The sequence below is a fragment of the Salvelinus sp. IW2-2015 genome, linkage group LG19 (assembly GCF_002910315.2).
Source record: "Salvelinus sp. IW2-2015 linkage group LG19, ASM291031v2, whole genome shotgun sequence".
Classification (NCBI taxonomy): Eukaryota; Metazoa; Chordata; class Actinopteri; order Salmoniformes; family Salmonidae; genus Salvelinus; species Salvelinus sp. IW2-2015.
In genome coordinates this window covers 424,834-446,328 of record NC_036859.1, presented here as the reverse complement: position 1 = coordinate 446,328, position 21,495 = coordinate 424,834, and the positions used below count along the sequence as shown (strand labels likewise).

The 21,495-nt window shown below is 45.3% G+C and overlaps 1 protein-coding gene across 1 annotated transcript in view; it reads left to right on the top strand.

Moving 5' to 3' along the window:
* LOC111978875 (uncharacterized) overlaps positions 1-8,709 on the top strand; it is a 32,902-nt gene extending 24,193 nt beyond the window's left edge. The window contains exon 3 of the mRNA XM_024009113.2: positions 8,096-8,709. The gene's annotated coding sequence lies outside the window, so the exon portion shown is untranslated. The remainder of the gene's footprint in view (positions 1-8,095) is intronic.
* Positions 8,710-21,495: the final 12,786 nt, after the last annotated feature.

Below are 21,495 nucleotides of genomic sequence, written 5' to 3'. Positions count from 1 at the left end.
ACTCTACGTGCCGTCCTGGCCAGCTCTCCTGCCTATCTCTCTCAGAATGACCTTCTTGATCCAAATCAGTCAGTTCAAGACTAGTCATTCAACTGAGAGTGCCGTCTTCTCTGTGTCACGGAGGCGCTCCGCACTGCTAAAGCTAACTCTCTCTCCTCTGCTCTCATCCTTCTAGACCATCGGCTGCCTTGATACTGTGAACCATCAGATCCTCCTCTCCACCCTCTCCGAGTTGGGCATCTCCGGCGCAGCCCACGCTTGGATTGCGTCCCTACCTGACAGTCGCTCCTACCAGGTGTTGTGGCGAGAATCTGTCTCCGCACCACGTGCTCTCACCACTGGTGTCCCCCAGGCTCTGTTCTAGGCCCTCTCCTATTCTCGCTGGCTCCCTTCCTGTGCCATTAAACCCCTACAACTCATCCAGAACGCCGCAGGCCGTTCTGGTGTTTCAACCTTCCCAATTCTCTCACGTCACCCCGCTCCTTCCGCTCTCTCAGCTGCTTCCAGTTGAAGCTCGCATCCGCTACAAACCATGGTGCTTGCCTACGGAGCTGTGAGGGGAACGGCACCTCGTACCTTCAGGCTCTATCAGGCCCTAACACCAAACAAGGGCACTGCGTTCATCCACTCTGGCCTGCTCGCTCCCTACCTCTGAGAAGTACAGTTCCCGCTCAGCCCAGTCAAAACTGTTCGCTGCTCTGGCACCCCAATGGGGAAACAAACTCCCTCACGACGCCAGGTCAGCGTGAGTCAATCACCCACCTTCCGGAGACACCTGAAAACCCCACCTCTTTAAGGAATACCTAGGATAGGATAAAGTAATCCTTCTAACCCCCCCCCCCCCCCCCCTTAAAAGAGTTAGATCACTATTGTAAAGTGTGTTCCACTGGATATCATAAGGTGATGCACCAATTTGTAAGTCGCTCTGGATAAGAGCGTCTGCTAAATGACTTAAATGTAAAATGTAAATGTTATAGTTGAAGTCGGAAGATTACATACACCTTAGCCAAATACATTTAAAACTCAGTTTTTCACAATTCCTGACATTTAATCCTTAGTAAAAATTCTCTGTTTTAGGTAGTTAGGATCACCACTTTATTTTAAGAATATGAAATGTTAGAATAATAGTAGAGAAAATTATTTACTTTCATTTTTAATTTCTTTCATCACATTCCCAGTGGGTCAGAAGTTTACATACACTTCAATAGTATTTGGTAGCATTGCCTTTAAATGTGTTTAACTTGGGTCAAACATTTTGGTAGCCTTCCACAAGCTTACCACATTAAGTTGGTGAATTTTGCCCATTCCTCCTGTCAGAGCTGGTGGTAACTGAATCAGTTTGTAGTCCTCCTTGCTCGCACATGCTTTTTCATTCTGCCCACAAATTTCTATAGGATTGAGGTCAAGGCTTTGTGATGGCCACTCCAATACCTTGACTTTGTTGTCCTTAAGCCATTTTGCCACAACTTTGAAAGATGATTGGGTCATTGTCAATTTGGAAGACCCATTGCGACCAAGCTTTAACTTCCTGAACTGAGTCTTGAGATGTTGCTTCAATATATCCACATAATTTTACTTCCTCGTGTCCATCTATTTTGTTAAGGCACCAGTCCCTCCTGCAGCAAAGCCACCCCTACCAACATGATGCTGCCACCCACATGCTTCAAGGTTGATGTGTTCTTCAGATTGCAAGCCTCCCACCTTTTCCTCAAACATAACGATAGCATAATAGCAAACAGTTATATTTGTTGTTTCAACAGACCCAGAGGACATTTCCCCAAAAGTACAATCTTTGTCCCCATGTGCAGTTGCAAACCGTAGTTGGCTTTTTATGGCAGTTTTGGATCAGTGGCTTCTTCCTTGCTGAGCGGCCTTTCAGGTTATATCGATATAGACTCGTTTGCTGTGGATATAGAAACTATTTGTACCTGTTTCCTCCAACATCTTCACAAGGTCCTTTGCTGTTGTTCTGGGATTGATTGCACTTTTCGCTCCAAAGTATGTTCTTCTCTAGGAGACAGAACGCGTCTCCTTCCTGAAGCGTATGACGGCTTGTGTGGTCACATGGTGGTTTATACTTCAAATTAAAATTTTTATTGTCACATACACATGTTAGCACAGATGTTAATGCTGTGTAGCGAAATGCTTGTGCTTCTAGTTCCGACAATGCAGTAATAACCAACGAGTAATCTAAACCTAACAATTCCACAACTACTACCTTATACACACAAGTAATAAAGGGATAAAGAATATATACATAAAAGATATATGAATGAGGATGGTACAGAACGCATAGGCAAGATGCAGTAGATGGTATCGAGCTACTATATATACATAGTAGATGATAAGTAGGTATGCTAAACATAAAAGTGCATATAGGTTAAAGTGGCTAGTGATACATTATTACATAAAGTATGCAAGATGCAGTAGAGTGAATATAGAGTACAGTATATACATTACATTATATTAAGTGGCATTGTTAAAGTGGCTAGTGATAACATTTTTATCAATTTCCATCAATTTCCATTATTATAAGTGAGCTGGAGTTGAGTCAGTATGTTGCAGCACGCCACTCAATGTTAGTGGGCTGTTTAACAGTCTTATGCGCCTTGAGAGTAGAAAGCTGATCTTTTCAAAGTCTAACTCCCATCCCCTGCTTTGAATGCACCTGTACTAACTCCAGCGTGAGACTAACACGAGTTGGCTAGGTGTTGTTGTCCTTGAGATCTTTATGGCCTTCCTGTGACATCGTGCGTGTATTGGTGTCCTGTGAGGGGCAGGTGTAGTTTTGCACCTCAGTGATGCATTGTGCAGACCCATAACACCCTCTGGCAGAGCAACTATATTGGCGTGGGGCCCATTAGCTACACAAGCCTGCTACTACGCGATGACTCGTCGATTTGTGCATATGTAGAAGTTGGTAGTCAGTTTGGTTTCCGGAGATTCTTTCGGGTTCATTGGTCACAGAGATCGTCCCCATTGCACTTTTGTACCTTTTTTTTTTTCTTCTCTAATTATTTGTTGCCCTGTAGTTATCCCTTGGTTAGTATTAAACCCTGTGTGTCCTACACAGTGTCCTTGCATCGGTAGTGTTTGTTTATATGAGTAGCAACCCAGCCCCAGCCTTGTTTATACATGAGTATCTATCTCTTGGTGGATTTCTCCATGAGGATTCTTGCTGGTTTTAGTTCTTGTGATTCATTTCTGAGTAGTCTTGAGGTCCTGTTTTCCCTGCCTGTTTTTACACTTGTGGATTTCATTTGTATTTTGGAGGATTTCCATTTGTGCCTCTGCTTGATTTTGGACGTTGTGATTTAGTTTCTTGCCTGAAGATGTTGTTCTTTAATTAAACCACCATCTCTAGTACTGCTGTGTCCGCCTCATCTTCTGGTTCTGACGATATTAGTGACTGTTTCTCGCACCGGTCCTTGACAGTTTGTGATTGCTTTTGTGACAAAGCCGAAATTTCTTCCAGCCTCCTCAGTTTGAAGAAGGCGCTGCTGCTGCGCCTTCTTCACAACGCTGTCTGTGTGGGTGGACCAATTCAGTTTGTCCGTGATGTGTACGCCGAGGAACTTAAAACTTACTCTCCACTACTGTCCCGTCGATGTGGATAGGGGGGTGCTCCCTCTGCTGTTTCCTGAAGTCCACGATCATCTCCTTTGTTTTGTTGACGTTGAGTGTGAGGTTATTTTCCTGACACCACACTCCGAGGGCCCTCACCTCCTCCCTGTAGGCCGTATCGTCGTTGTTGGTAATCAAGCCTACCACTGTAGTGTTGTCCGCCAACTTGATGATTGAGTTGGAGGCGTGCATGGCCACGCAGTCGTGGGTGAACAGGGAGTACAGGAGAGGGCTCAGAACGCACCCTTGTGGGGCCCCAGTGTTGAGGATCAGCAGGGTGGAGATGTTGTTACCTACCCTCAACACCTGGGGGCGGCCCGTCAGGAATTTCAGTACCCAGTTGCACAGGGCGGGGTGGAGACCCAGGGTCTCGAGCTTGATGACGAGTTTGGAGGGTACTATGGTGTTAAGTGCTGAGCTGTAGTCGATGAACAGCATTCTCACATAGGTATTCCTCTTGTCCAGATGGGTTAGGGCAGTGTGCAGTGTGGTTGCGATTGCGTCGTCTGTGGACCTATTGGGGTGGTAAGCAAATTGGAGTGGGTCTAGGGTGTCAGGTAGGGTGGAGGTGATATGGTCCTTGACTAGTCTCTCAAAGCACTTCATGATGACAGAAGTGAGTGCTACGGGGCGGTAGTCGTTTAGCTCAGTTACCTTAGCTTTCTTGGGAACARGAACAATGGTGGCCCTCTTGAAGCATGTGGGAATAGCAGACTGGGATAAGGATTGATTGAATATGTCCGTAAACACACCAGCCAGCTGGTCTGCGCATGCTCTGAGGACGCGGCTGGGGATGCCGTCTGGGCCTGCAGCCTTGCGAGRSTTAACACGTTTAAATGTTTTACTCAYGTCGGCTGCAGTGAAGGAGAGTCCGCAGGTTTTGGTAGCGGGCCGTGTCAGTGGCACTGCATTGTCCAGAAAAGGGAGCAAAGAAGTTATTTAGTCTGTCTGGGAGCAAGATATCCTGGTCCGCGACGGGGCTGGTTTTCTTTTTGTAATCCTTGATTGACTGTAGACCCTGCCACATACCTCTTGTGTCTGAGCCGTTGAATTGCAACCCTACTTTGTCTTTATACTGACGCTTAGCTTGTTTGATTGCCTTGCGGAGGGAATAGCTACACTGTTTGTATCAATCCACGGTTTTTGGTTTGGGAATGTTTTAATAGTTGCTGTGGGTACGACATCGCCGATGCACTTTCTAATGAACTCGCTCATTGAATCAGCGTATTCGTCAATGTTGTTGTTGGACGCAATGCGGAACATATCCCAATCCACGTGATCGAAGCAGTCTTGAAGCGTGGAATCAGATTGGTCGGACCAGCGTTGAACAGACCTGAGCGCGGGAGCTTCTTGTTTTAGTTTCTGTCTGTAGGCTGGAAGCAACAAAATGGAGTCGTCGTCAGCTTTTCCGAAAGGAGGGCGGTGAAGGGCCTTATATGCGTCGCGGAAGTTAGAATAACAATGGTCCAGGGTTTTACCAGCCCTGGTTGCGCAATCGATATGCTGATAGAATTTAGGGAGTCTTATTTTCAGATTAGCCTTGTTAAAATCCCCAGCTACAATGAATGCAGCCTCAGGATATGTGGTTTCCAGTTTACATGGAGTCAAATAAAGTTTGACTCTTTGACTCAGTTTACATAGAGTCACTTGCATACTATTGTTTGTATAGATGAACGTAGAACCTTCAGGATTTTGGAAATTGCTCCCAATGATGAACTAGACTTGTGGTCTACAATTTTTTTTTTAATGTCTTGGCTGATTTCTTTTGATTTTCCTATGATGTCAGGCAAAGAGGCACTGAATTTGAAGGTAGGTATGAAATACATCCACAGATACACCTCCAATTGACTGAAATAATGTCAATTAGACTATCAGAAGCTTCTAAAGCCATGACATAATTTTCTGGAATTTTCCCAGCTGTTTAAAGGCACAGTCAACTTAGTGTATGTAAACTTCTGACCCACTGGAATTCTGATACAGTGAATTATAAGTGAAATAATCTGTCAGATACACAGTTGAAGTCGGAAGTTTACATACACTTAGGTTGGAGTCATTAAAATTAGCTTTTCAACCACTCCACACATTTTTTGTTAACAAACTATAGTTTTGGCAAGTCGGTTAGGACATCTACTTTGTGCATGACACAAGTAATTTTTCCAACAATTGTTTTCATAAGGCCTTACTTTGATGGCCTAGCTTAACCCTAGTGTTAACAGTGTTAGGAATCTCCTGGTTTACATGACACGTCAAGCCTGCAAGTCACATTATGCTGGCTTGCAAAGTGGTCCTATTGGAATCTAACCAGAGTTAGAATATCCAACAGTTGGAATTTTAATCACAAGCAACCTGCATTTAGAAGGACTGTCAGACCACTTAAACTGGAACAACCATTTCACTAACGGGTCCAATAAATCTAATTGACTAATTTGATTCGTTTAGAAAAATTCATGTTTATTTATCTTTGTGTAGCTTTTGATTAATTAATCGATGTACTGTAAGTTCAAAAACACAGATATGAAAAACAATCCCCCAAAAATAGACTTGCAGTAAAGCATGCTGGGAAATATGATAATGATGAGTCTAACAAAAGTAGCTATTTGGACATAAATGATGGACATTATCGAACAAAACAAAGATTTATTGTGGAACTGCGATTCCTGGGAGTGCATTCTGATGAAGATCATCAAAGGTAAGTGAATGTTTATAATGTTATTTCTGACTTCTGTTGACTGCACAATATGGCGGATATCTTTTTGTCTTGATTGGGCTCTGAGTGCCGTACTCAGATTATTGCATGGTTTGCTTTTTCCGTAAAGCTTTTTTGAAATCTGACACAGCGGTTGCATTAAGGAGAAGTGGATCTAAAATTCCATGTATAACACTTGTATCTTTGATCAACGTTTATTATGAGTATTTCTGGAAATTGATGTGGCTCTGCAAAATCACCGGATGTTTTTGGAACTACTGAACATAAAGCGCCAATGTATACTGAGATTTTTGGATATAAATATGAACTTTACTGAACAAAACATACATGTATTGTGTAACATGAAGTCCTATGAGTGTTATCTGATGAAGATCATCAAAGGTTAGTGATTAATTTTATCTATATTTCTGCCTTTTGTGACTCCTGTCTTTGGCTGGAAAAATGGCTGTGTTTTTCTGTGACTTGGCGGTGACCTAACATAATCGTTTGTGGTGCTTTCGCTGCAAAGCCTTTTTGAAATCGGACACTGTGGTGGGATTAACAACAAGATTACCTTTAAAATTGTATAAAATACTTGTATGTTTGAGGAATTTTAATTATGAGATTTCTGATTTCTGTTTGAATTTGGCGCCCTGCACTTTCACTGGCTGTTGTTATATCGATCCCGTTAACGGGATCGCAGCCATAAGAAGTTTTAACACCCCTTGACTTTTTCCACATTTTATTTTTACAGCCTGAATTTAAAATGGATTAAATTTATATTTTTTGTCACTGGCCTACACACAATATCCCATAATGTCAAAGTGGAATTATGTTTAATAATTTTGACTAATTCATAAATAATGAAAGGCTGAAATATCTTGAGTCATTAAGTATTCAATCCCTTTCTTATGGCAAGCCGAAATAAGTTCAGGGAGTAAAAGTTTGCTTAACAAGTCACATAATAAGTTGCATGAACTCTGTGTGCATTAATAGAGTTTAACATGATTTTTTGAATGACTACCTCATCTCTGTACCCCCACACATACAATTGTCCCTTAGTCGAGCAGTGAATTTCAAACACAGATTCAACCACAAAGACCAGGAAGGTTTTCCAATCCCTCACAAAGAAGGGCAGAAGGGTAGATGGGTAAAAAAAAAGAAGCAGACATTGAATATCCGTTTGAGCATGGTGAAGTGATTAATTACACTTTGGATAGTACAACAATACACCCAGTCACCACAAAGATTACAGGCATCCTTCCTAACTCAGTTGCTGGAGAGGAAGATTTTTTTTTTTACAGAGTTTAATGGCTGTGATAGGAGAAACCTTGTTGTTACTCCATAATACTAACCTAAATGGCAGAGTGAAAAGAAGGAAGCCTGTCCAGAATATTCCAAAACATGCATTCTGTTTGCAATAAGGCACTAAAGTAAAACTGCAAGAATGTGGCAACGAAATTAACTTAATTAATTATAATTAACTTAATGCTTTGTATTCAGTACATAGTTATGTTTTGGGAAAATCCAACACAACACATCATTGAGTACCATTCTTCATATTTTCAAGCATTGTGGTGGTTGCATCATGTTATGGGTATGCTTGTCATCGGCAAGGACTAGGGGGTTGTCTAGGATAAAACATAAACTTAATAAAGTTAAGCACAGGCAAAATTCTAGAGCAAAACCGGGTTTAGGCACTGTATATCATTAATTTAAATTACCATTGACCATTAGTTTTATTGTAGATTGCAATTTTAAGTGCTGTGTTGTTGTCTTCCTCAGGAGCCCTGACGTGGTGAAGAGGTGACTTCAGTCAGTGGTGGACACAGAGACAGAGCTTGGCCTGAAGATGGGGGTATTTCCAAGGGTGAACGCTCTAGACAGACAGGAGGGGAAGGAGATTCCACATTACAGAATGAGATGCACAGACCTGAGACACACAGTATGCAGCAAGCACTTCAACCTAACATATATAACTTAAAACAGCAAAAAGACACATTTCTGATACAAGTTGGACAATAAAGTAATATATTCATAACTCAACCCTACTTGAATTATACACCGAAGGTTATCAACCAAAGAATCTGTAGAAAAATGAGAATCGATGTTGGAAGTTATATGATTATACTATCTATATTCATGTTTATAAATGTTTATTTTAAAATATTCATAGATATTAGAAAATTGTACTGTCCGAAACATCCAAATCGAAATACTTCATATTGACAACTGAATGTCTTACATTTGTTACATTTGTGTATGGATTAAAAGACTACAATGACCTAATAATGGACATTGATTTGAAATGTTTTATGTTCTGTTATGGCACCAATGGTAGTCTGTCTCAGTATGTTTCCTCTCCACTTGACTCTCTTCATGGCACTAGGGTCTAAACTGCCTTTGACTACATCCCAAATTACACCCTATTCCCTATATAGTGCATTACTTTTGATCATAGCCCTATGATGGGAGTCGTTTGGAACGCAACCTGTATGTCTCTTGCTGTCTTTATGCCATGGCACAGACTACTGTGTGTTGGAGCCGTCTGCACGTAGGCCTGCTAACCTCTGTATCTCTGTTTATTTAAGTCTTGTCTGAGAGTTTCACCAATTCTCTCCCAGATACTCTGCCCCTACTTTTAGGTTTCTACAGTACATCCCTCTGTCTGTGTCTCTCTGTGTCTCAATATCAGACCTGGGTTCAAATGCTACTTGCAATCTTTCAAATACTTTTTTAGCCATTTGCTCTAGCCTGGCTAAAGTTCCAGATGGACGGGTTTTACAGTTTTGAAACTATACTGTTGGGCCCAGTAAGCCAGGCCAGCTCAATCAAGCACAGATAAAGTGTTTGAAATGATTTCGAATAGTATTTGAATCCAAGTCTGCTCAGTGTCCAGCTCTCTCTGTGGTTTACAAACCCTGTTTCCTCCTGTCACTCCAGTCTCCTCCACCCTCACCACAGAACAGCTCTCTTTCTCCTCTGTTGACGTCAAGCCCTGTTGACCGATGACGAATGTACTGAGTGTGTACCACTACAAACTGTTAGTCACACCCGCAGGAACGCCCCACGGCACAGTCGTTACGGGTCTCTGGCCGTGTCTCAAACTCGGTGTCCAAAATGGCACCCTATGTATTCCATATGTAGTGCACTACTTTTGACCAGGGACACAGGCTCACTGTCCTGGAAAGAGTGATTGCGTGGTGATGGGGCGAGAGGGGTGAGGTTGTGAGTAGATGCTAAACCACTGAGGATTAGGGAGAGCCACAAGGTCAAAGACCCACACACATCTGTTCTAAGGTACTATAGCAGAGGTAGCCTACTTTTCGTCACTTGCGGGAAAACCTTTTGGATGTTCAAATTAGTTCGAAACTAATGTGCACTGTTCAACCACATTCTATATGGTTTTCTTATTCTAGCGCTTATGCAAAAACAGAATTACAATGTAGAAATCTTCCAAATAATGAGAAACCACCTCTCATCCTATTCAATAGCTAAGCATGTTTGGGCATTAAGTTGCTCTCATACGTCAAAATTGTGTGACTTTTCTAGTTCTCCTCATCTTTTGCAATGTTTGACACAAATACATGATTTGATTTGTAAAGACAGGCCATGGAGGCCCAGTTCAGAATAAAACATTTACATCTCCTCTTTGAAGCCAAGTTGACTGACTTCTCTGCAGTGCTGGTACAGGATCTTGATGTGCTTGATCTAGATAATACCACAGACACATAAAGCCCCCGGAAGCTTTGAACAAATCACTCTACTTGGACCGCTCAGCCAAGGCTGTCTGCATACAGTATGTCTCCTCTATTCATCTCCTCAGACACATGGCACTAGCCGGGACGCTGTCGACTGTTGGCTGTGCCTCCTCTGTAAACAGTGAAAGGACTCTGGTATGTCTGACAGTGGCTGGAACCAAGAACAACACTACTCGACTGTCCTACTCCCAGATGGCGCCCTATTCCCTATAGTGCACTACTTTTGACCAGAGCCCAAAAAGCAGTGCACTACATAGGGAATAGGAATAGGGTGACATTTGGGACATACCCCTAGACTCTCTTCTATAACACCTACTGACACCTCCTGTTGGACTGTTGGCTGCTTCCACCCAGAACTAATACAGGAGTAGGATGGATAGGCATACCAGCATACCCTATAAGCTATTAATACTGCAGGTGTGGATAACCAGGAAGGTATTCTTACTTCTTACTGTTGGCTGTGTCTGGTGTCTGGTGAGGTTCCAGACTTCCTGGGTAGTTCTGTGTGTCTGTGTGTCTGCCGGCTGGCCGGTCGGTCGGTCGGTCAGTCCGCCTGCCTTATAGGGTCAGTCCGGCTGTCCGACTGCCTGTCTTATAGGATATGTCTGTCTGTCTGTCCTGAACAGCAGCTGGGTGCTAAACCACAAGGTTTGACTATGGTATAGACTCTTCCACATGTTGTTGTTTGTTTCACCTTGCATCTGGCCATTTAGTTCTGGAAACTAAGGCCATACTATTTTAACAGATAATTTTTTTTAAAGGGAGGGAGCAAGCAAATATTTTTTTTTATATGAAAGTGGACCCCTTATGTAAAATCCTATTACATTTAAATGTTAGTCATTCAGCATACGCTCTTATCCAGAGAAACTTACATTAGTGCACTCATCTTAAGATAGCTAGGGTGGGACAACAACATATTACAACCGTATAAAGTACATTTCCTTCATCAAAGTAATTATCAACATAGCAACCTTTGTTCAAAACGTAGCGATCAAATCAAGATATTTTAGCTTCTGCGGAGGCTAAAAGAGGCATCGTTCAGACATAATCCGGGAATAGGCTGTGTATCTCTTTCCTGAAAGTTTGAGGACAATATTTTTGCTATAATCTTACAATTTTTCACTACTACTTTTCTCATTTTTATATAATAAAAAAAATGTATGGGCTAACTCCATTATTTACTTTATTATAGGTCAAATTCAGTCATTTTTATCTTAATATCAAAATATCTCTGGGTAACAATTAAAGGGGAATTTCACCCTGGCTTTGCCATGGCATACAATCATTACTATATTAACAACATCAAGTTTTTGGCATAAAGATCAACATTATCCAAACCACAAGCTAGAATGAGCGCATTTTCATTTCACTAGTAGAATCGTGAAGTAGTTTCGACTTCAAATCAAATTTTATTTGTCAGATGAGCTGAATACAACAGGTGTAGTAGACCTTATGGCGAAATGCTTACTAACAAGCCCTTAACCAACAATGCAGTTTAAAAAAAAATGTGTTAAGTAAAAATAGATAAGTAAAAAATAACAAATAATTAAAGAGCAGCAGTAAAATAACAGTAGCGAGGCTATATACATAAGTTACCGTTACAGAGTCAATGTGCGTGGGCACAGGTTAGTCGAGGTAATTGAGGCAATATGTACATGTAGGTAGAGATAAAGTGACTCTGCATAGATAATAAACAGAGCGTAGCAGCAGCGTAAAAGAGTTGGTGGGGGTGGGAGGGACAATGCAAATAGTCTGGGTAGCCATTTTATTAGCTGTTCGGGAGTCTTATGGCTTGGGGGTAGAAGCTGTAAAGAAAGAAGCCTTTTGGACCTAGACTTGGCACTCCGGTACCGCTTGCCGTGCAGTAGCAGAGAGAACAGTCTATGCCTAGGGTGGCTGGAGTCTTTGATAATTTTTAGGGCCTTCCTGGTATAGAGGTCCTGGATGGCAGGAAGCTTGTCTCCTGTGATGTACTGGGCCGTACGCACTACACTCTGTAGTCGGAGGCCGAGCAGTTGCCATACCAGGCAGTGATGCAACCAGTCAGGATTCTCTCGATGGTGAAGCTGTAGAACTTTTTGAGGATTTGAGGACCCATACCAAATCTCTTCAGTCTCCTGAGGGGGAATAGGCATTCAATCTGGCTGTGCTAATTACAAAAAAGCTTGTGTTAACTAAGGCCAGTGTGCGTCCTTGTTGATATACCACACATTGGTTGAGACAACTTGCCATACATAGCACTAAGTGCCCTAGCCCATCAATACTACATACACTGTGCTGTGCTGTTCTGTGCCTGTGCATCTACCACTTTATTAAACCACCTCAACTGGAATCCTACCCGTCTGTCGTCTTTGCCCATACCAGTATACAGGAGCGAATACATAAAGTAAAACCTAACCTAAAGAATATACAGTCCACCAAGTCCTCACTTACACACACTGTCAATCAATTTAGCCTATGCCATGGTTGTCAATGCTTGACTGTTGGGGCGGCAGGTCGCCTAGAGGTTAAAGCATTGGACTAGTAACCGCAAGGTTGCCAGATCAAATCCCTGAGCTGACAAGGTAAAAATCAATTGTTCTGCCCCTGACCAAGGCAGTTCACTGTTCCTAGGCTGTCATTGAAAATAAGAATTTGTTCTTAAATGACTTGCCTAGTAAAATAAAAAAATCAACTGATAGCTACTGTACCTTCAGCATAGTAAACATAAGCTAGCTAACGTTAGCAAATAAGAGTAACTCAATCTGGTAGCCATCTATTCCACCATTGTCTGGAAAACTCTCTGTTGCTAAAAATAGAATTGTCGATATAGCTAACTCACTCTAGGTGTGTTGGTAGTAATGATGAATGTGTATAAATAGTCTACGGTTGCTTAGTTGGTTCTCAGCTGGTTAGCAATCTTGCTGCCAATTTTGTGATGCTAACTAGCTGACAGTATTGCAATGTCCAAATCAAATAAATCAAATTTTATTAGTCACATACACATGGTTAGCAGATGTTAATGCGAGTGTAGCGAAATGCTTGTGCTTCTAGTTCCGACAATGCAGTAATAACAACAAGTAATCTAACCTAACAATTCCACAACTACTACCTTATACACACAAGTGTAAAGGGATAAAGAATATGTACATAAAGATATATGAATGAGTGATGTAAGAACGGCATAGGCAATGCAGTAGATGGTATTATGTACGGGTATATACATATGAGATGAGTACTGTAGGGTATGAAACATAAAGTGCATAGTTATAAGTGGCTAGTGGTACATGTATTACATAAAGATGCAAAGCAGTAGATGATATAGAGTACAGTATATACATATACATATGAGTGGGTAATGTAGGGTAATGTAAACATTATATTAAGTGGCATTGTTTAAAGTGGCTAGTGGTACATTTTACATAATTCCATCAATCCATTTTTAAAGTGGCTGAGTTGAGTGTCAGTATGTTGGCAGCGGCCGCTAAATGTAGTGGCTGTTTAACAGTCTGATGGCCTTAGATAGAAGCTTTTTTTCAGTCTCTCGGTCCCTGCTTTGATGCACCTGTACTGACCTCGCCTTCTGATGATAGCGGGGTGAACAGGCAGTGGCTTGGGTGGTGTTGTCCTTGATGATCTTTATGGCCTTCTGTGACAATCGGTGGTGTAGGTGTCCGGAGGGCAGGTAGTTTGCCCCGGTGATGCGTTCTGCAGACCTCACTACCTCTGAGAGCGCTCGGTTGTGGGCGAGCAGTTGCCGTACCAGCGGTGATACAGCCCGACAGATGCTCTCGATTGTGCATCTGTAGAAGTTTGTGAGTGGCTTTTGGTGACAAGCCGAATTTCTTCAGCCTCCTGAGGTTGAAAGGCGCTGCTGCGCCTTCTTCACAACGCTGTCTGTGTGGGGGACCAATTCAGTTTGTCCGTGATGTGTACACCGAGGAACTTAAAACTTTCCACCTTCTCCACTACTGACCCGTCGATGTGGATAGGGGGGTGCTCCTCTGCTGTTCCTGAAGTCCACGATCATCTCCTTTGTTTTGTTGACGTTGAGTGTGAGGTTATTTTCCTGACACCACACTCCGAGGGCCCTCACCTCCTCCCTGTAGGCCGTCTCGTCGTTGTTGGTAATCAAGCCTCACTGTAGTGTCATCCGCAACTTGATGATTGAGTTGGAGGCGTGCATGGCCACGCAGTCGTGGGTGAACAGGGAGTACAGGAGAGGGCTCAAACGCACCCTGTGGGCCCCAGTTTGAGGATCAGCGGGTGGAGATGTTGTTTACCTACCTCACCACCTGGGGGCGGCCCGTCAGGAAGTCCAGGACCCAGTTGCACAGGGCGGGGTCGAGACCCAGGGTCTCGAGCTTGATGACGAGTTTGGAGGGTACTATGGTGTTTAAATGCTGAGCTGTAATCGATGAACAGCATTCTCACATAGGTATTCCTCTTGTCCAGATGGGTTAGGGCAGTGTGCAGTGTGGTTGCGATTGCGTCGTCTGTGGACTATTGTGTCGGTAAGCAAATTGGAGTGGGTCTATGGGGTCCGGTAGGGTGGAGGTGATGTGTCCTTGACTAGTCTCTCAAAGCACTTCATGATGACGGAAGTGAGTGCTACGGGCGGTAGTCGTGTTTAGCTCAGTTACCTTAGCGTTTCTTGGAACAGGAACAATGGTGGCCCTCTTGAAGCATGTGGGAACAGCAGACTGGGATAAGGATTGATGAATATGTCCGTAAACACACCAGCAGCTGGTCTGCGCATGCTCTGAGGACGCGGCTGGGAATGCCGTCTGGGCCTGCAGCCTTGCAAGGGTTAACACGTTTAAATGTTTTACTCACCTCGGCTGCAGTGAAGGAGAGCCCGCAGGTTTTGGTAGCGGCCGTGTCAGTGGCACTGTATTGTCCTCAAAGCGGGCAAAAAAAGTTATTTAGCCTGTCTGGGAGCAAGACATCCTGGTCCGCGACGGGGCTGGTTTTCTTTTGTAATCCGTGATAGACTGTAGACCCTGCCACATACCTCTTTGTGTCTGAGCTGTGAATTGCGACTCTATTTGTCTCTGTATGGGACTTAGCCTGTATGATTGCCTTGCGGAGAGATAGCTACACTGTTTGTATTCGTTCATGTTTTTCCGGTCACCTTGCCCTGGTTAAAAGCAGTGGTTCGCGCTTTCAGCTTTCACGGCGAATGCTGCCGTCATACCAGGTTTCTGGTTGGAATGTTTTAATCGTTGCTGGGACGACATCGTCAATGCACTTCCTAATGAATCCGCTCACGAATCAGCATATTCGTCCATGTTGTTGTTGGACGCAATGCGGAACATATTCCCATCCGCGTGATCGAGAGCAGTCTTGAAGCGTGGAATCAGATTGCGGACCAGCGTTGAACAACCGAGCGCGGGAGCTTGTTGTTTTAGTTTCTTTTTGTAGGCTGGAATCAACAAAATGGAGTCTGGTCAGCTTTTCGAAAGGAGGGCGGGGAGGGCTTATATGCGTCGCGGGGAAGTTATTATAACAATGATCCAGGGTTTTACCAGCCCTGGTAGCACAACGATATGCTGATAGAATTTAGGAGGGTTTTGTTTTTAGATTAGCCTTGTTAAAATCCCCACCTACGATGAATGCAGCTCAGGGTGTGTGTTTCCAGTTTACAAGAGTCAGATAAAGTTCGTTCAGGGCCATCGATGTGTCTGCTTGGGGGGGAATATATACGGCTGTGATTATGATCGAGGAGAATTCCCTTGTAGATAATGTGGTCGACATTTTTGTGAGGAGTTCTAGATCAGGTGAACAGAATGACTGAGTTCCTGTGTTTGTTATGATGATCACACCACGTTCTCGTTAATCATTAAGGCATACCCCCCCGCCCCTCTTCTTACCAGAAAGATGTTTGTTTCTGTCGGCGCGATGCGTGAAGAAACCAGCTGCGTGCACCGACTCCGTTAGCGTCCTTGAGTTAGGCATGTTTCCGTGAAGCAGAGCACGTTGCAATCCCTGAGTCTCTCTGGAATGTTACCCGTGCTCGGATTTCATCAACCTTATTGTCAAGAGACTGGACATTGGCGAGTAGTATGCTAGGGAGTGGAGCGCGATGTGCCCGTCTCCGAAGCCTGACCAAGAGACCGCTACGTTTGCCCCTTTTACGCTCGCAATGAAGGTCACCGTGGGATCAGATCCATTGTATTGGGTGGAAGGCAAAACACTGGATCCGTTTCGGGAAAGTCATATTCCTGGTTATAACGATGGTGAGTTGACGTTAATCGTATATTCAGTAGTTCCTCCCGACTGTATGTAATGAAACCTAAGATTACCTGGGGTACCGATGTAAGAAATAACACATAAAAAAACAAAATACTGCATATTTTCCAAGGAACGCGAAGCGAGGCGGCCATCTCGGTCGGCGCCATTTTAGCTCGATGTTAGGTGTGCAAAGCTAGTCTAAGATCAATACAATTAGAGGGGTGGTTAAATTCCCAGCTAGCAATGAGGAATCGTCCTAGGGGGCCGGAACTGATTGAATTGGCCCAGAATCGGGTGTTGGACTCGGAATCAAAATGAATGATTGAATCGGCCCAGAATCGAGTGTTGTACTCGGAATCAAAATTAATGATTGAATCGGCCCAGAATCGAGTGTTGGACTCGGAATCAAAATGAATGATTGAATCGGCCCAGAATCAAAATGCCCAGAATCGGCCCAAGTGCATCAGGCCGTTTCCGTCTACCGGAATTCAGCCGACTTTGCCGGCATCTTACCAGAATCCCCCCAGAAGCGGCCCGGTGCAAATTTAAATAAATGTATACAAAATTACCCAATTTAGTAATTTTAAATATTACTATTATACATTTTATGCATACAAATTATACCCATCCACCCCCCAAAAATGTGACCGTGTTAGTGTGCATGCGCCTGGCCCGCTACAGCGCGATGGGACAAGGACATCCCGGCCGGCCAAACCCTCTCCTAACTCAGACGACGCTGGGCCAATTGTGCGTCGCCTCGTGGGTCTTTCGGTTGTTGCCAGCACGGGCATCGAACTAGCATCTGTAGCAATGCAGTTTGCACAGTGTCTTAGACCGCTGCGCAACTCGGGAGGCTCCAGCCACAAAGTTTTTAATGCTTATCAATTGTTTTGCTCAAAGTATCAAAATACTAAAATACTATTTAATTTACATGTTAATTGTATTTTTTGATCACAGAAACAATGAGAAAATATGGAAAAATAAATAAATAATGAAATGTTATATAAAGCAGCCCGTGTAAACATCTACCAGAGAGTAGTCCCAATCGGCCCGAGCCCCAAGTAATACATTTGGGCCAGATAACTCACACCGGAATCGGCCCGAGCTCAATCCCCGCATCCTAGCCATAAGCAATACTGCCTAAGGCGGCCCAGACTCGGGCCACATGACGTCAGCCGAGTCTGACTCTCAGCCGAGTGCCCGTACTCTCAGCTGCAATCGGCCCAGATCCACTGTGCTAGCTGGGTTGTATATTGTTGTGTGTTTTGTTCTAGGTGGTACATAATCTGATTCCACCAGCATGTTTCCAACCCCAAGCTCTGCACAACGTGAAGGTAAATTAGCAAAAATATTCACAAGCTGAAGGCTAAGATAGCTCGATTTACAGTACGCATAGTGTAACGTCCTGACCAGAGTTATTATGTGTTTTGCTTGTTTAGTGTTGGTCAGGACGTGAGCTGGGTGGGAATTCTATGTTGTGTGTCTAGTTTGTCTGTTTCTGTGTCCAGCCTAATATGGTTCTCAATCAGAGGCAGCTGGTAATCGTTGTCCCTGATTGAGAATCATATATAGGAGGCTTGTTTGGTGTTGGGATTTTGTGGGTGATTGTTTCCTGTCTCTGTGTTTGTATTCTGCACAAAATAGGACTGTCTCGGCTTTCACGTTTGTTATTTTGTTATTTGTTAATGTTCACCGTTTATCTTCTTATTAAACATGTTGAACACTAACCGCGCTGCATTTTGGTCCTCTCCTTCATCCCAGGAAGAAAGTCGTTACAGAATAACCCACCAAACCCGGACCAAGCAGCGTGGCAACGGGCAGCAGCGACAGCAGCAGCGGTACCAGGAGGAATGGTCATGGGAGCAAATTATGAACGGAGAAGGACCCTGGGCTAAGGTTGGAAAGGATCACCTCCCATGGGAACAGCTGGAGGCAACCGGAGAGAGAACGGCGTTATGAAGGTACACGGCTAGCACGGAAACCCGAGAAGAAATCCCAAACATTTTCTGGGGGGGGGGGGGGGGCTAAAGGGTGGTGTGGCAAAGGCAGGTAGGAAACCTGCGCCCACTTCCCATGCTTACCGTGGAGAGCGGGAGTACGGGCAGACACCGTGTTATGCGGAAGAGCGCACGGTGTCTCCTGTACGTTTGCATAGCCCGGTGCGGGTTATTCCACCTCCCCGCACGGGCCGGGCTAGAGTGAGCATTGAGCCAAGTGCCATGAAGCCGTCTCTACATATCTGGCCTCCAGTACGTCTCCTCGGGCCGGTGTACAAGGCACCAGCCTTACGCATGGTGTCCCCGGTTCGCCTACACAGCCCAGGCGGGTTATTCCACCTCCCCGCATTGGTCGGGCTACGGGGAGCATGCAACCAGGTAAGTTGGGCAGGCTCAGTGCTCAAGGGAGCCAGTACGCCTGCACGGTCCGGTATATCCGGCGCCACCTTCCCGCCCCAGCCCAGTACCTCCAGTTCCAGCACCCCGCACTCGCCTTATGGTGTGTGTCTCCAGCCCAGTGCCTCCAGTTCCGGCACCACGCATCAAGCCTCCTGTGCGTCCCAGAGCCCTGTACGCACTGTTCCTTCTCCCCGCACTCGCCCTGAGGTGCGTGCCCTCAGTCCGGTACCACCAGTTCCGGCACCACGCACCAGGCCTATAGTGCGCTTTGAGAAACCAGTGTGCCCTGTTCCTGCTCCCCGCACTAGCCTTAAGGTGCGGGTCTCCAGTCCGGTACCACCAGTTCCGGCACCACGCACCAGGCCTACTGTGCGCCTCAGCAGGTCAGAGTCGGCCGTCTGCCCAACGCCGCCTGCACTGCTCGTCTGCCCAGCGCCGTCTGAGCCATCTGTCTGCCAGCCGTCTGACCATCTGTCTGCCCAGCGCCGTTGCAGCCACTGTCTGCCCAGCCCGTCTGAGCCATCTGTCTGCCCAGCGCCGTCTGAGCCATCTGTCTGCCCAGCGCCGTCTGAGCCATCGTCTGCCAGCGCCGTCTGAGCCATCCGTCTGCCCAGCGCCATCTGAGCCATCCGTCTGCCCAGCGCCATCTGAGCCATCCGTCTGCCCAGCGCCATCTGAGCCATCCGTCTGCCCAGCGCCATCTGAGCCATCCGTCTGCCACCCACTGAGCCATCCGTCTGCCAGCGCCATCTGAGCCATCCGTCTGCCCAGCGCCATCTGAGCCATCCGTCTGCCCAGCGCCATCTGAGCCATCCGTCTGCCACAGCCTTCAGAGCCGCCCGTCTGTCAGGAGCCGCTAGAACCGTCCGCCAGCAGGAGCGCCAGAGCCGCCAGCCAGTCAGGAGCCGCCAGAGCCGCCAGCCAGTCAGGAGCCGCCAGAGCCGCCAGCCAGTCAGGAGCCGCCAGAGCCGCCAGCCAGTCAGGAGCCGCCGAGGCCGCCAGCCAGTCAGGAGCCGCCAGAGCCGCCAGCCAGTCAGGAGCCGCCAGAGCCGCCACTCAGTCCGGAGCGCCACTCAGTCCGGAGCTGCCACTCAGTCCGGAGCTGCCACTTCAGTCCGGAGCTGCCACTCAGTCCGGAGCTGCCACTCAGTCCGGAGCTGCCATTCAGTCCGGAGCTGCCATTCAGTCCGGAGCTGCCATTCAGTCCGGAGCTGCCACTCAGTCCGGAGCTGCACAGTCCGGAGGCCATTCAGTCCGGAGCTGCCATTCAGTCCGGAGCTGCCCCTCTGTCCTGAGCTGCCCCTGTCCTGAGCTACCCCTCTGTCCTGAGCTACCTCTCTGTCCTGAGCTACCTCTCTGTCCTGAGCTACCTCTCTGTCCTGAGCTACCTCTCTGTCCTGAGCTACCTCCTAAATCATGTGGGGGCCTTGGGGAGGATTCTTAGGCCAAGGTCGTGGGCGAGGGTCGCCACTCAAAGGACGCTAAGGAGGGGGACAAAGACAGTGGTGGAGTGGTGTCCTGCGCCGGAGCCGCCACCGCGGACAGATGCCCACCCAGACCCTCCTCTTGAGTTGTAGGGGTGCGTTCGGAGTCCGCACCTCAGGAGGGGGTACTGTAACGTCCTGACCAGAGTTATTATGTGTTTTGCTTGTTTAGTGTTGGTCAGGACGTGAGCTGGGTGGGAATTCTATGTTGTGTGTCTAGTTTGTCTGTTTCTGTGTCCAGCCTAATATGGTTCTCAATCAGAGGCAGCTGGTAATCGATTGTCCCTGATTGAGAATCATATATAGGAGGCTTGTTTGGTGTTGGGATTTTGTGGGTGATTGTTTCCTGTCTCTGTGTTTGTATTCTGCACCAGATAGGACTGTCTCGGCTTTCACGTTTGTTATTTTGTTATTTGTTAATATTCACCGTTTATCTTCTTATTAAACATGTTGAACACTAACCGCGCTGCATTTTGGTCCTCTCCTTCATCCCAGGAAGAAAGCCGTTACACATAGCATGAATTGGGTAGTGTTTGTATGGGTTTATGTTAGTGTTATGATGTCCACAGAGTACATTCCAGACCATGTCATCAATTTAGTGTACCCCTTTTCTCTTTTTACCTTTTCTCTTTGTAAAACCATCTGGTGTCCTTGCTGAAAAATAGTCCCTGCTGGAGTCTCTGCTGAAAAATACCCCAATGTGGCAGCATTTTGGGTACACAAGCATGAGGGAGGGGACACACCTTGCGATTATGGAGTACAACAAGTGGGACAAAAATGAGCAAGGGACACTGAAAGGTTTAAAATCAAGACAACAGTAATGACACAACCACCTCATTCTTATCTCTGCATATTCTAAAATTACAATACAAAGACCCTTGCTACTATTGATAAGAATGATCTGTCAAAGGTAATGGGCTGGGGGAGTTTTACAGGTAGGTCTTTGAGATTTTTGTTGTAATTAGAGACAGTAAATGTATTGCTGTTTATTAGAACGATTCACAGCTGAGCTCTCTCAGTTTAGATGAATGCTGATTGGCTATTATTTTATTTAGGGAGGCCAAATGCTCACTGGCTTCCCTTTTCATTCAATGTTACGGGCGGCAACAATGTCATACTCTTTCTGACCATCAGATAGATCAGATAGATACACTATACATACTGAGACAGAGGGACGCTGCTTCATTCAGCCTCTTGTTAATTGAAGGAAATTTATGAAACAGAGAGATTAATTTTCTAAATTCAAACTAGTTGAACATACATGCATGTGCATAGGCATAGAGATGACTTTTAGAAAATATCTAGCCTAATATAAATAAATATGGCATAAT